General features: G+C 43.6%; 1 protein-coding gene across 3 annotated transcripts in view; it reads right to left on the reverse strand.

The window, feature by feature from the left end:
- The window catches only part of LOC144817687 (long-chain-fatty-acid--CoA ligase ACSBG2-like), a 1,080,196-nt gene that overhangs the window by 476,951 nt on the left and 587,845 nt on the right, over nucleotides 1-15,400 (reverse strand). The window lies entirely within an intron of this gene.

The following is a 15,400-nucleotide window of genomic DNA, read 5'->3' on the forward strand; positions in this document are numbered from 1 at the left end:
AAGGAGAGGGGCGTTAAATATGTGATGCCATTTGAAACGATCCAGAGATACTCATCAGCAAACGTGATTTCGTTTTACATTTCAGTACTATTTCAGTATAAAATAATTTGACCGAACAATAATGTTCACATACAAGCTAACATGCCCATCAGAGACGGTTCAAAAACTAATAAAATGAACACTCAAACTGTCACAGGCGTAGTAATCTAATGCCATGTAGTAAATAAATAAAAAGCACATTTACATAAAGCCACGCTAATAATGTGTGTGTGTGTGTGTGTGTGTGTGTGTGTATATTCATGCTAACCTCAAACCTCTCCGGCCCAGCTAATGTGTCTAAAAGTAACCAGGGTAGCCTATGTAACCCCGTGTCAAACCAACACCATTGTAGTTTGAAACTCTAGTAACCTAAAGAAAAATGCCAACATTTGTACAACATGCTGGCAAAGAAATTAAAACTTTGCTAGCCATCGTAACAGAAAGTTTCAATTCTATTAGGGACACAAAGAGAATTATGCTCAACTTTCCTTCTTTATTCCTTCCAGCAGAGTTCAACTTTAAAAAACTACCTTTCCTATCAAACACCGGGAAAGGACAACAAAACAAAAGTTAATTCAATCACAGCTCAGGTCATGTCCATAACGTCAACTGTATCCTGGTCAACCTCCTCTTTCTTGAGGGCGATCAAAAATTCTCCAGTACCAACCATTCTTTACTCCCTTTTGGTTGACACTGAACCTAAGAAATAAATTAAGAGCCATCACTCACTTATCTTGACTAAATGGAAGCCTCAATGCAGACAATAAAATGATAGATAAGCAAATTCAGGATAGCATGTAGAAGACTCGGATGCATTCAGTTAAAGAAGAGCGATCACACTTTGACCTCGCAACCACCATGTGCGCCACAATCCATGATTTCTGACCATATTCCAATGGATTAACCATTCCGTTTGGGTAGTTTACGGAAACATGGGCAGGAATAATCCTTGTCTTCATGTCCTTAAAAGAATTGGAACTTTGTTAGGATTGCTAGAAAATCTTTAATTCTGTGTCAGGACAGGAGGTGAGGATTATGCTTGTTCAAAGCTTGTCAACCACCAAAGATGCCAGATCAATCACTGCTTTAAAATTAAAACGTTTGAAAAGAGTCCGTGGACCAATCTGCCGTATTAAGACTATCCTCTAGTTGCCCTCAAAGTAAAGGCTTTAGAGGCTAATGCCCTTCCTACGGAGTGAGCTTCAAATTGCGCACATCAATGCCTGCCTCTTGCAGGACACAATGGATCCATCAGGCAATGTTGGGGGAAGGTTACTGTGCTTGTCTTCAATTCTAAGGGACTTCAACTAATACCTAGAACTGCTGATCCAAGCTCCAGGTTTTCATGGTTCCGGCACAGCACAGAGCACAGTGCGTGCGAGGAAGACGAGAGGAAGACGCCTTCTCGCTTCTCGCCGCACCACCCTGATACACCTCCCTGATGCAACATCCTCATTTGGAGGGTCTCTGGTGGAGTAAAGTTCCTTCAAATGCCCCTGATGAGGTCTCCCGCAGCTATCCTGTAATTTGGACGGCAGTCCACGCAGCTTACAGCCTACAGCTGCATCAGGGCGACAGGGGAGCCTCGGCGTGGGGCTGAACACAGGAGTATTCGGATAAGGAGGCAAGGTCATAAGGTGAGGGGGACACCACACAGATTTCCCAGAGAAACAAACCAGACCCAGCAACTACCCCCCAGACCCCGTGGAAGTTTTCTTGGGGGGGTTGGGGTGACTGGTCAGTCTGACCCAGTTAAAGGCACACATTGGAGCACCTTGAGAAGTGTTTGGAAAAGAGTGGCTGGAGTAAAAACAAAATAGGGAGGTAAAACTAACCAAAAGGGGGCCTAGCGGCCTAGGAACAAGCACCGGATGACCCCACATAAAGACTCCCACCCCCAAAACCTCTAAACAGCTCAAAGAGTAAAGAGCAAAGCGTATGACATCACTCCTTCAGTTCAAGTCTTTCAGTTCATTGGCAAGTTCATTATCCCCGATATCAACAATAAAATAACAAAACTCCATCCATTACTGGTGCCCACCAATAACATACCTAACATACTTAAATTCACCAGTCAAACAGGTTTAAACTGGAATCAGTGAGATCAATTCCTTAATCAGGACAGCGAGGGCAGCTCGCGCCAGCCCAAAGAGGAACCAGACATAGCCACAGCCATAGCCAAACAAGCCAGGTGAAATCAAGAGAGCGGGCCAAAGACTGGGCACATAGGGTAAGGCTGTAGGCCTCAGCATTCCACACTGGAAGTTCTCCCATAAGGTATTTACAACACCATCAGCTCAGGGCTCAGCCAGGAAACTGCAAATCTGGGGAAGCCACTCTCTCCCCCCCCCCACCCTTGTCTCAAATCAAACAGCAGAGGACAGCCTGGGTGAATCAATATTTATAGAGATGGAGGGAGTCGCAGAGACAGCAGAATCTGTCATGGTCAGGAACGATTAATTAAATATCTACCAATGCAAAGATCATGATAAAAATCACAAAGCAGAACATTGCCTTGAACAAACAGATCATTGAGATCTCATCAACTTTAAATGATGACGAAGTATCAACCAATTCACAGGGCCCAACACCACCAGTAGATACTTGTAACAAGAATGCAACTGAAATTGAGGCCCTTATCCATCATACAAACGAACAGCACCGGGAAACATTGGAAGGTTCTACAAATCTGTGGTCAGCTGACTAAACAGAACAGTTCCACGCTGGCTAATAGCATTGAAAGAGCAAATACAACACAAAAATCAGTCGACCTCTCTACTCCAGATCCACCATCAACTGAGCCATTAAAATCAAAAGCAAACCCAGCCAGTAATTTGCAAATAACAGAGGAACCCATGGGAGTTGACTCCGGCCAATGCCCAGGAACACAGTACGACTCGCAAGACTACCAGATCAAAGACTAACTGAAGGGCAGCTGGGCAAAAGAAGAAAATTACGGAAATCTCTGAAAACAAAAAGAAAAAGTGCAATGGCACTCAAACAAAAAAAAAATTAAAATCCTACCGTACTTAGACAAAACAGCAAACAGGGAGACACTGGCACAGACAGCCTTCACAAGGGCCCAATGAACTATCCCATCTTCAAAATGAGAAATAGAACCACAGTCGAGGCTTCGCCGGCAAACATAAGCCAGGAAACTTCATCACCAAATCATCTAAATGAGAAGCCAATAGAGGGTTCCATCAAGGTGACTATCACGCAGCACAAAACCCAAACTGCTCCCAATCTCCAAACACAATCCTATGATGAGTTTGTGAATGCCAACTACACTACCGTCATCAAAAGAGTAGAAGGCTCGGAAGCAAAGGTACCATCCATGACCAACAAAAATATGAAAAGCCCAGCAGCAGGTCATAAGGCCACGGAAACACAACCATGCAAACAGGTAGAAAAGAAAACAAGTGCATCTATCTATGCAGGATACCTGCTTTTTGAAAGTGTGCCCACCCAGAACAGAATCACAATATAATGGCCAAAATACAGTAGTTTCAAAACCCACACTAGCATGGACGACTACGTTGGGCAATGAACGTCAGACCTGTGAGAAATTTTTAAATAATGTTCGGGATAGGAAAATGCAAGCCACACCTTGCTGGAACAATGGCCAAACAAGGTTTCCATGTTCAAACACTGCGTATAAGGGACAAAATAATGAGCATAAGGGAAATAACCCAGGAAATGCACACTTTCCAGACACGGAGTATAGTCTGATTCTCACACCTGAATTTGAGACAAGAGGCCCGGGTGACATTTTATCGTGCATATCCACATCGGCCTACCTAAGATCAGCACATCTGTGTTTTTAAAAACGATACATGTATAAGTCATAGGGAGTCTACCCTAACAAAGTGGATCAACAAGCAAGATACTCAAAACATCTTGGCAGAAAGAGACCTACTCAGGGACTGGGTGATCTGCGTAGATAAACGTCCAACTGAAAAGTATCCGCATATACTACTACGGAGGCTGCAAAAACCAACTGCAACAGCACCATGGATTAGCATTCTAAAGGGCATAAGATCGATCCGGAGTAAACACTGTGATAACATCAAAATTAAACTCATGAACGGGGAAGCCACTAGACAATGCATGGAGACAGGAGAACCTCAGGACACCATCTCAGAAGACTGGGCCTGGATCTCAACGGCTCTGCACACCAAAGGGAGGATAAATCTCTAGCACACAAGAAGCAAGAACAAGAACAAACCTCAGATTAATAAGCTGGAACGAGTCAGGACTCAAATAAACCTTAGCGAACAAAGAAACCATGAATCTACTCAAAACAGGAGATATCTTATGCTCACAGAAAACATGGACGGTATCAACCCCCATCAAAGGCTTCCAGGCAATACATACCTTAGCCGGTAAGAAAAACATATTTGGAAGACCTATTGGTGGGGTATCAATCAATGTAAAATTGAAAATGCAAGTACAAACTGAGGAATGGCCCACAAACTCACCCGGCATCCAGATCGTCGTCATAAAGGAATAATGCTAGAGGGAATCCAAACTACAATTGCAGTAATTTATCTATACATTAATCCAAATAATAAGGTAAAAACAGCAAACACAAGGATGGTCACTAGTCTAATTAGAGAATATCTTTATGAAAACACAGGCCACTAATGCATTATTACGGGGGATTTCAACATGAGACCTGTGCCACCTGGATCGAAGCCAAGGAGATAAAGGCCAGAACATCATGGAAACCTGCATCAATGAATTTAACCTGGAGTCCGCAAATCAAGTGGGGCAGACCAATACGAAACTACAACCAACTTTCAAAAACATCTCCACGCTGGACTACATCTTTTTGAGCCAGGTCTTACTGAGGAGGTGTGAAGAATACAAGGTGACTCACTACCGCGAGTGACAACCATCCATTATCTATCCATGTCAATATAATCACAATGATGCACCCTGAGCACTTAACATCGGGAAAAAAGCTTCATACACACACGGACACTGCATACACCGCATCGATAAAACGCATAAAATGGGGACCAATAAGCCAAGTGAAATAAAACTTCGAAACAGGCCATATGTATAACCGGCCCACAGATAAATGGGTCGAAAATCATTTTATCATTATCTAATGCAATGACTACAGGAAGACATACGGCACACAAAGGAAAACATAGCAGCAGCGGGCCAGCCAACCTCGCTGATTTCAAAGAAAGTAAAAAAGCAACGTCATTCGGCGGAGCAAAAGCATAGGAGAAAAAAATGCTCACGGACAATCACTTTTGAAAACAGCCAGAAGATCCCACAAAAATACTGTCTGGCATTTGAAACAAACCATCACAGACGACAAATGTAAACACATCTATGCATTGCTTGCTCCCAGCAAGAGCAGGGAATTTTAAGGTTATGTCAACAGTCTCAATGGTGAAAGTTACATACACAATGCCGTACCCGCCAAAGAATGGGCAGCCCATGCAACAAGGCTATTGTCGATCAGGACAAATCTAGGACAAAAACTGTGGAGGCTGAAGACTATCTTCCAGAAGGACATGAGAATGAGGTTCTCGTCCCCAACGAAAAAGAAATGTTGATCATATTGAAAGATTTAAGGCAAGACAGGGCTCCAGGTCCTAATGGGCTACCAGGAGTGTCTTTAATGAAGATAGGGCCTTCTGGGCATCCCATATGCATTGTCTATCTAATCACTGCTACACCACTTTAGGAGTACCAAACTCGTGGAAAGGCTCTATCCTGCAACCAATCTATAAGAAAGGAAACACTTCATAGCCGGAGAATTACAGATTAATTACTTTACTAGACGTTGACGGGAAGGTATATGCAAAAGTGCTTCTGAAAGACCTAGAGGCATGGATAAAAGACAACCAAATAATACCACAATACTAGACACGATTTCGGCCGAACTCATTAACAATGGACAATGCCATTGCATTATCATACCTGGCACCTAAGGCTATAGAGGGGGGCAATCGTACCGCTATATGCCTGCTTCGTCGACTATAGTGCTGCTTTTGATAGTATATATCGCAACATATTGTGGGCAAAACTTGCAAAGTGGGACATACTGAGGAAACTCCTGGCGGCCCACATGTCTCTCCACAACAGCACTTGGGTCCGCACTAAGCTCACACAGGCAGATGCAACTGCCAAGATCTACACAAAGGGCTAAAACAGGGCTGTGTGATTTCACCAACATTGTTCAACTTATATACTGCGGACCTGGGAGCTGCACTTTTAAAAACCAACATCTTACCACCCAAATTGGGTTACCTTGGATTACCTATCATACAATACGCGGACGACCTTGTCATTTTGGACCAAACCAGAACAGGTATGAAAAGGGCATTGGAGACTCTACATCTCTATAACAAGGAAAACAAACTCCAATCAATGCAACTAAAACAAAGGTATTTTTTTTTATATAAACCAAAAAAATCCCTGCTGGGCTGCCATATCGGACCATTAAGAGTTGCCACCGCAAACAAGGATACCTACTTGGGAGTACAATTCTCAGATACTGGCAGAACAACACTACAGGCCAAAACACTGGAGGCAAAAGCGGTCAAGGTCACACAAATTACACCAGACGCTTGTGAGCCATTCAACGGAGGGCATACAAAGAGTAATACAAGCCAAACTAGTTCCAACAATAAGCTATGGCCATCTGGCTTTCCCAGGATTATTGTTCGATAAATTGGAGCATTTGCACATTATGGCCTTCAGAAAGGTTTTTAGGGTACCACTCTCGACAAGGCGCACACTGATCCAACTTGAGTTTAATCGAACAGCAATGGACATAGAATGTAAAATAGCTATAGTGAAACTGTATCATCATGTGATTAAGGCAAGCACAGGTACCTTGAGGGAAGCAGTCTAAATAGTCTTCAAAGACAATACTAGTCGTTAGGCAAGGTACACTGTGCCGGACAGCTGATCTCATAACGGTCATTCAACTGCCAACGGCCAGCTTAAAGAACCTGCTAAAAAACCAGGGAAAGATCATTTCAAGGAACCAGGACATCGAAAGGATCAGAGCCATCCGCGGCGCAGAGGGTCTTGTCCTCACATGAAGTCACTATGCGAACCATACCTGAAAGCCGGTCTGGGCAGACAAGTTCTAAAATGTTCTGAAGACAAGGCTTCTAACTTTACCAATACAGGTCTACAGGGCACATTGGAAAACTACACCAGCTGGAAACAGGAGGATGTCGCTTATGTCAATATCACACAGAATCTGCAGAGCATGTCATCTGTTGCTGTCTAGCCTTGTTAAGCCCATAGCGCCTATATTCAAGAACAATGTTTATCCAAAACAAAGTAAGAACATGCAAGTAGGCTTTAACATTTATATACCGCCGTGAGAACTAATCGATTAAAAATAAAGACTTATTTTGAAACTTAATTTTGGCTTTCTAAGACATCGTTACTTGACGCACGCCCAGCCCCTGCTATCTCAAAAAAGGGATCACCAGATCATGAAAGTATCTAAACTTCAGACCCTACAAAATGCTGCAGCCTGTCTCGTTTCAGTCTCCCCATATGTTTTTCAGCTTCCATGGCACTGAGTCAACTGCACTGGCTATCTACGAACAAAAGGATTGCCTTGTGCACTGCCTTTAAGGCCCTACACAACATCAGACCAGCTGCCCTTAGACATCTTTCACTGGTATACACCTTCTAGACCCTTACGTTCGTTAATGTTAATGTTGCTTATAAAGCGCAAACAATCATCCTGAGTAGGATATCACGGCGCTAGAATGTCTGTGGTGGGCGGTAGGTTAATACAGAGTGGTTTGTCTTAATCTGGTTTGGGGAAGAGAAATGTTTCAGTTGCTTCCTAAAAGATAAGTGACAATCCGTCAGCCTGAGGTTCATGGGCAGCTCGTTCCATTTGGTTGCAGGTAGGTGGGAGAAGGCCCGACCACCCATCCTAGCTCTCTTTGCTCGGGTAGTTCTTGCTCTCGCTGTTGTCTGAGACCGGAGGTTCCTAGATGGCACATAAAATGTGATTTTGTTTTTTAGAATATGTGGGCCCGTGTAATACAGTGCTCTATGCGTTATGCACAGCTTTTTAAAATTGGCTCTGTCTCATTGGCAGCCAATGGAGCTCTCTTATGCAGCTCTTGGCTGGGTCGTATTTCCTTTTATTGCAGATTGCTTTTGCCGCAGCATTCTGTACGACCTGTAGCTTGGCAAAAAGATAGTCTGCCATACCTACAAACAGGGAGTTTCCATAGTCCAGCCTGCTCATCAGTAATGACTGGACCAGGATCTTCCTGCACTCGGTAGGAATCCAAGGGAAGACTCTTCTGAGCATTTTCAATAATGCAAAGCCTTTGCCGCAGCTTGTTGATACATGGGTTTTCATGGACAGGGTGTTGTCCAGTGTCACTCCTAAATTCCTTGCTGTCACTGTCGGGCTGGGAGGGGTTCCCAGGGTTGTGGGCCACCAGCTGCTATCCCATAGCTGTGTATGTCTACCGAACAGCAGTATTTCGGATTTATCTGCGTTTAGCTTCAGACAATGGCTATACATCCAGTTGGATAGTTCGGTAAGGCAGTTTAATAACCTATCATTTGGGTCATCTTTCTCATCCAAGGTAATCATCAGCTGGGTGTCTGCATAAGAACAGATATCGACACCCCACTTTCTTCCTATCTCTGCCAACGAGGAGACAAACACATTAAACAACGTTGGGCTTAATGAGGCCCCCTGTGGGACCCCATACTTGATGTTCCGGGGAGGGGATGAGAAGTCACCCATACGTACTGATTGAGTTCTGTCTAGCAGAAATGATTGCAGCCATCCCAATGCTTTTTCCCGGATGCCTTTTGCTGCAAGGGTTCCCAGTAACCGGTTATGTGGTATGGTGTTGAATGCCGCCGAGAGCTCTAATAGTATCAGGGCGACCGTTTTCCCCCGGTCTACCTGTGTTCTGATGTTATCCATCACGGCCAGGAGTGTTGTCTCTGTGCTGTTATTGGCCCTGAACCCTGTTTGGGAGACATCCAGTAGATCGTTTGTTTCCAGGAAATTGGATAGCTGCCTGTGGACCAGTGTTTCTAAAACTTTTGATAAGTAGGGTAGTTGAGATATAGGTCGATAATTGGCAGGGTTATTAATGTCTGAACCTGCTTTTTTTTATTAGTGGAGCGACAATGACGTTTTTCCAAATTGTTGGGAATTCTGCAGAATTTAGAGAGTGGTTGGATACTTGTGTTACTGCCGGGCAAATTATTGGGGTTAATTGCGAGAAGATATGGTGTGGACATGAGTCCAATGGGGAACCTGATTTGACTTCTAACATGACTTTGCCCACCTCCTCTTCTGAGAAGGGGCCGAAACTAGAACAACTGGCCTGGGATATATATGGCGCATGGTGCTCTGTATGTTCTAGTTTGATGTTGGAGAATGAGGTGTAAATTTTGTCTATTTTCTCGCAGAAGAAGTCATTTATTTTGTTGCAACCTTCTTGCGACGGAGTGAGATTTGATGAAAGACTTGTGGGGCTGCACAATTCTTTGACTATTTTGAATAGTTCTTTCGATGAGTTTTTGTTTTCTGTTATTCTACATGAGAAGTATTCTTTCTTTGCTTTCCTAATAGCTTTATTGTAGAGTGTGAGTTCTTTTTTATATGTGACTGGCTTCTTGGGTTTTTGCGAGTCTTCATTTATGTTCGTATGATGTGCATTTTCTTTTTAATAACTTTAGTTCTGGCCCATACCACTTCTCTGATATGGTGCATCTAGATTTGTGTTTGAAGCGTAGCGTTGAGCATTGTTTCAGTGCATTCATAATGTTGTTCTGAAGTTGATCTAATTAGTCGTTGATATTGGTTGTAATTGTGTTTGTATTCATGAAATGTTGCTGAAATTTTTCCAGCTCCTGGTTTTTACTGCTGCCAAGGCTGGTGGTCTGATGTTTTTAACAAGTAGGTTGATGGAGAACACAATCAAAGTGATCTGTCCATGTCATTGGTTTTATCTCATTAATGACGATGTCGCCTATGTTAGAGAACAACAGGTCTTATGTATGTCCTGCCATGTGTGTTGGCTGATCAATTCTCTGGGTCAACTGTAGGATTTCCATATCCTCCGCTAGCTGTTTGGTTAGGGGGTTGTTGCTATTGTCGTAGTGTATGTTGAAGTCCCCTAGAAGCAGGATATTTTTGTTTTTGAGACAGACCGGCATAATTTGTGCAAGGAGTTGGGCACAAAAGTCTAACGTGCTACCTGGAGGGTTGTAAATGATCACTCCACCAAGTAGAATGTTGGTATTTATGGACACCGAGAATGCCATTGCTTCATGGCTGTTGGCATGTGTGATAACCTCTTGTCTACAAGTGAGGGAGTCTTTGAACAGAAGAGCTACCCCTCCTCCCTTTTTGTTTACTCTGTTTAAATTGAGTATTTTGTATTCAATCGGAAGGGCCGTTGCAATATCAGAGGTACTATGGTTACCAAGCCAGGTCTCGGTAATGAAGGCCAAATCGGGCTTGAATTCACTCAGGATATCCCATATTTCCGTTGCGTGTTTGGGTAGAGATCTAGCATTGAGGTAGATACATTTGAGAGCAAGGTCAGGGGTGTTTATTGGGGTGGGACCGTACCAGGGATTACTCTCCCATCTGCAGTTTTGGCAGCAGAAAGGGCCCATGGTATTTAGGGGTCCCATTCGTGCACATAGTGCAGAGTTTCTTACCCTTATGCTGTTAATATTCCTGAGATCGCTACTGGAATAAGTAATGTTGCTCCTTGTCCCTCTCGGTGTATCGCTAGTCGGTTGGACGGGGTTGTGGCCCCTGGTCCCGGCCCGTCGCGGACGGGCTCGCCTTTGGTGCGCGCCTTCGGCGCCCCGCCGGCGCGCCCGCTGCGCACGTCCGCTGTGCATCCTTGGGGGTGGTATCATTTTGTACTGGCGAGGGCGGGAGGGGCCGAGCACTAGTCTGCTCGCCCTGCTCCGGTCTCCTCACCTAAGATGGCGGTACCCCGGCAGCGCCAACTCGGCTGCAAAGGGGGCGGAAATGAGGCCGATTGAGCTCCTACTCGTGCCCAAGTGTAAATATAGAACGGGGTGAGTGATGTCCCTTGATATTTTAAGTGCGCTTTAAAAACGGAAGTTTTTCGTGAAATAACAGTTTTAAAAACAGCTTGTCAATATTACAAACACTGTCACGGCTTCCGCCTCAGGACCACTCTATAAGGCATACACACACACACACTAGCAATCCGTTCGTCTGGCTTGAAAAATATTGAGGTGCCCCATTGGGGCGGTACAAGCTTTGTAATCCGCACTGCTAAACTATGGAACTCCCTCCCTTTTGAATTGAAAAACCTCCCAGACCCTTTAACATTTCAGGAGAGCATCGAAAGCTTGGCTTTTTTAACCCAGATCCCACATTGTATCCAGTCTGTTTAACTGACCACTCTCACACATTGCAGCACCAAGACGCCTTCGGGTATACGAGCGCTATATAAAACTTTATATTACATTGCTACCCTGTGGAGCAACGAGATGTGGTGCCTGTTCTCTGAGGCATTGTACGCCCTCTGATGAGCACATTGCCTTACAGCACTCGAGCAGTCCCGGGAACCATTGGAGCACGTAAGCCGCAAACGGAGCGCTGACTCGCACTCCTGCGGCAGGGCTCTGTAAATTTAAAAAGCAGCTGTAGCCACCAAAGAAAAGTAAATGAACACGACAATTTCACAGTAAAAAGAAACAAATACTCATGTGGCTGGAAGCAGGAAAGAGTAGGTTGACCAGGATACAGTTGACGTTATGGCCATGACCTAAGGTGTGACTGGATGAACTTTTGTTTTGCAGCCCTTTCCCTGTGTTTGATGGGAAAGGTAGTTTTTTTTTTTTTAATTTAACACTGCTGGAAGGAATGAAGAAAGATGAGCACAATCATATCGGACATAGTTTTATAGAGACTTGAGTCTTTGATTCTATCTCAATCTAAAGCACTGCTGGTCCACTCACCCTGCTAAAAACAGGCCAAGCCTTCCAGAACAACGTCAGCCACCTAAAATTAGACAGTCTGCAAAAACATGTCAATCTGAAACCAGAATCAATCTCTCATCCAAACAAAAAAAAAACATGCATTGACTAAGCCAATAGGTCTCACCTATGCAAGAGCTATTTCCTTTGATAATATGCTGTAGCCATGCTGTACACCAGTGCGGCTGCTTTTCGGCTTGGCTAAAAGTTAGGGGTGTGGAGTTAATTAGGTAGAGTGGGGTAGACTGAGAGGGATAGATTGAGTGGAGTAGATTAGGGTTGAGTGGAATAGATTTATGTAGATTGTAGTGGGGTAGATTGAAGTAGAATGGGGTGGAGTTGTGTATAGTGGAGTGGTGTGTGATAAACTGGGGTTGAGTACAGTAGATTGGGTGGATTGGATTAGATTTGGGTGGGATGATGGGGTAGGATAGATTGGAGTGGGGTAGACTGGGGTGGAGTGAGGTAGATTGAGAGAGTGGGGCATATTGGAGTGAGGCAGACTCGGGGAGTGGATTGGGGTAGCATGGGGTAAATTGGGGTGGAGTAGATTGGATAGGGAGGGTTGGAGTGCGGAAATTAAAGTGGCGTAGATTCAGTTAGGGTGGGGTAGAGTGCATGAAGTGGATTGGGGAAAACTAAATTGGTGTGGGATAGATTGGGGTAGTGAGGTAGATTGGAGAGGAGATTTGTAGATTAGGGTACACTGGAGTGTAGTTGGGTTAAGGGAGTGAAGAGACGGAGTGTCACGGAGTGGCTTGTCGTAAAGTGGATAGGAAAAAAGCGGAGTGGCAAGAAGTAGAGTTGCAGTCTTGAGCACGCAGGGTGTGATGGCGCACTGACATTACAGACAGCACATTTTCAATTGAAATGACCATTACATTTGCACAGACTATTTTCCTGCGCAAAAACAATGCGTGGAAATCTCATCTAGTGTATTATGTGTTTTGATCATAAAAAACACATGATGGATAGAATGCAGGAGAAATCAAATATTCACCTCCCGTCACAGATCTGGTTTGAATCCATCCCTTTTTTGCTCACGATGCCACCCCAGTTTGGATCCAGCCATATGCAAATCAGATTTTACCCTGCTCCCTAGAGGAATAGTCCAGCACAAACTGCCAGGCCAAGTCCTCCATGGACTGGAAAACAAGCATTCTCAGACTGGTTTCGGGGTACAACCCCTTATCAGCCAGGCTAGCTTGAATCCAGTGGTGTAGTGAGCAAGGGACACATGTCTGAGGATACCCTTCCCACTTTGGGCAACAAAGCAAAAAAATACACAAATGATAGACGGATTACCGAACAAATCAAACATTCATTCCCAGTCACAGATCTGGCGTGTTTAGGTCGTATTAAAATATTTGTTTCTACTACACTTCAGAAATACCAACATTTTGCTTTATTTCTACTTTCCTAATTCTTATATATTCTGCACATTTCATTTACAGACATTTATTTTGTTGTGCGCTAGAAGTATTTCTTTTCACAGCAAGGATGTCATATTTTTCACTTTGAAGACAGAGAAGAAAAGGAAATACTCAGCTTCCTAAGCAGACAGAGCCTGACATTTGACCTCTGTCATTGAACGCACAGTAAATGTGACAAGATATGAACAAGATTAAAGCATGTTTACAGAAGCAAGTTCATGGAAGAAAACAGTTAATAGGCAATGCTCCATAGGAGGGGAAAACTGAAGTTTGACAGCCTAAAGCAAATGAAGTCAAATAGAAAACAAGCAACTGAGTCCCAAACTACAAAGCCAAAAAGATGAGCAATGGGCAGAATTAATTCCCAGGGAAGCTTTAATTACACCCACATGCAGTTGCGAGTAAACCAGACATCTGCCCTGTCTGGTAGACTGACAACCAAAGAAGTGCATTCACACCTGTGCTAACCCTTGCAGGATGTAATGTAAACACAACCTTAGGGTACAAGTTATAGTTACTTGCGATAGCTGGTGAATGTCTAATTTTTTTAGTTTAAAATGTTACGTTGTCACGAAACATTTTACCCAACTAACATTAACGTAAGCTTTTGTTTTTTCAGTGAATTTCTATTTTTTTTTGCATAAAGTAATGTGTTAGCAAATGTAAAGCCAACCCGTTTGGCCGCAGGACTACCTCCCCTCCCTTTCTGCACCCAATACCCTAGATATAAAGCAGATCCATCTCTTTTTCCAAAAATGATCAATAATTTTAATCAAATGTATATTTCAATACACACAATGTTTATTAATATTGATTACTTAAATAATGAATGAAGTTTTATTAAACAACATTCCTGACTTTTTTTTTTTACATAGTTAACACATTTTGGGGGTGAAAAACAGGAAATAGTCAGAAAAAATGTTTTCCCTGAGAAGAAAAAATTAAACATGTCTGAATGTACCTTTTAAAATTTTTCACCCTAAAAAACGCACTCTTAACTAAGCGGCACTGCAGTCTCTGCTGTAGAGCAAAAGCTTCAGCCTGGGACATAAAAATGTGGGGTAGTCCCTGAATCTTGAAGGGAATCAAAAATAAATAAAAATGTAAATATCACTCACAGGGCATTATGCGGTGCTCCTTCAAGGAGCAGTGAATAATAATTGAGCGGCTTCAGTTGCTCTATTATTCGTTTTTTTCCTATCTAGAACATGTTTTCTGGGTGTCCTGGTCTCACCCATGACAGCGACTTTTTTTGTATAGGAGGCCGAAGTAGCCCCAGGGCTCCTGCAAGCGACCCTATGGTGATGAGCAGGAGCTGGCTCTTTTAGTTCAGGAGGTGCCCCAGGTAATTCCTTTTGGGAGCTGCAGGGGGGCAACCTAGAGTCCCAGCAGACCGGCCAGCTCTCCTGCTTGCACCAATCGAGAGTGCCATGGGCGCTGGAACGGATACCACACTGTAGGAGCAGTTTCTTTGCTATTAAAGGGTATGAGCAACTGGTAGTACTTTCCCTGGGCACAGAAGTAGACAAAGAAGGCTTGTTTTCCCACAGTGCACTTTCGTTGCAGATTCACACCAAAATTAGAAAATACAATTTTGGCCCCAGGCAGAGTCGTTTCAGGATTACCACCATCGGGCCTAGGGTCAGGGTATCTGTACCCTGCACCTAATTTTTTTGTTGTTGCATTTTTGTTGGTACTGGACACTGAATCCAGATTCATATGGTGGCTGCCCCCACTTCTTGGTTGATGTGGTGACAGCCAATCAGATTGAAATCGGTCTGGTCCGCGGATCCTTTGTGGTGTGAAATATATAAAATTTGAATATTAATTGCTCAAAAACGATTGAAAGGATTACTACCAAATTACAAAAAGCACCCTTTCTGGGCAAAGATCTAGCTTTCTGCCAAATTTGGTGTACA

Source organism: Lissotriton helveticus, chromosome 2_1, assembly GCF_964261635.1.
Source record: "Lissotriton helveticus chromosome 2_1, aLisHel1.1, whole genome shotgun sequence".
NCBI lineage: Eukaryota > Metazoa > Chordata > Amphibia > Caudata > Salamandridae > Lissotriton > Lissotriton helveticus.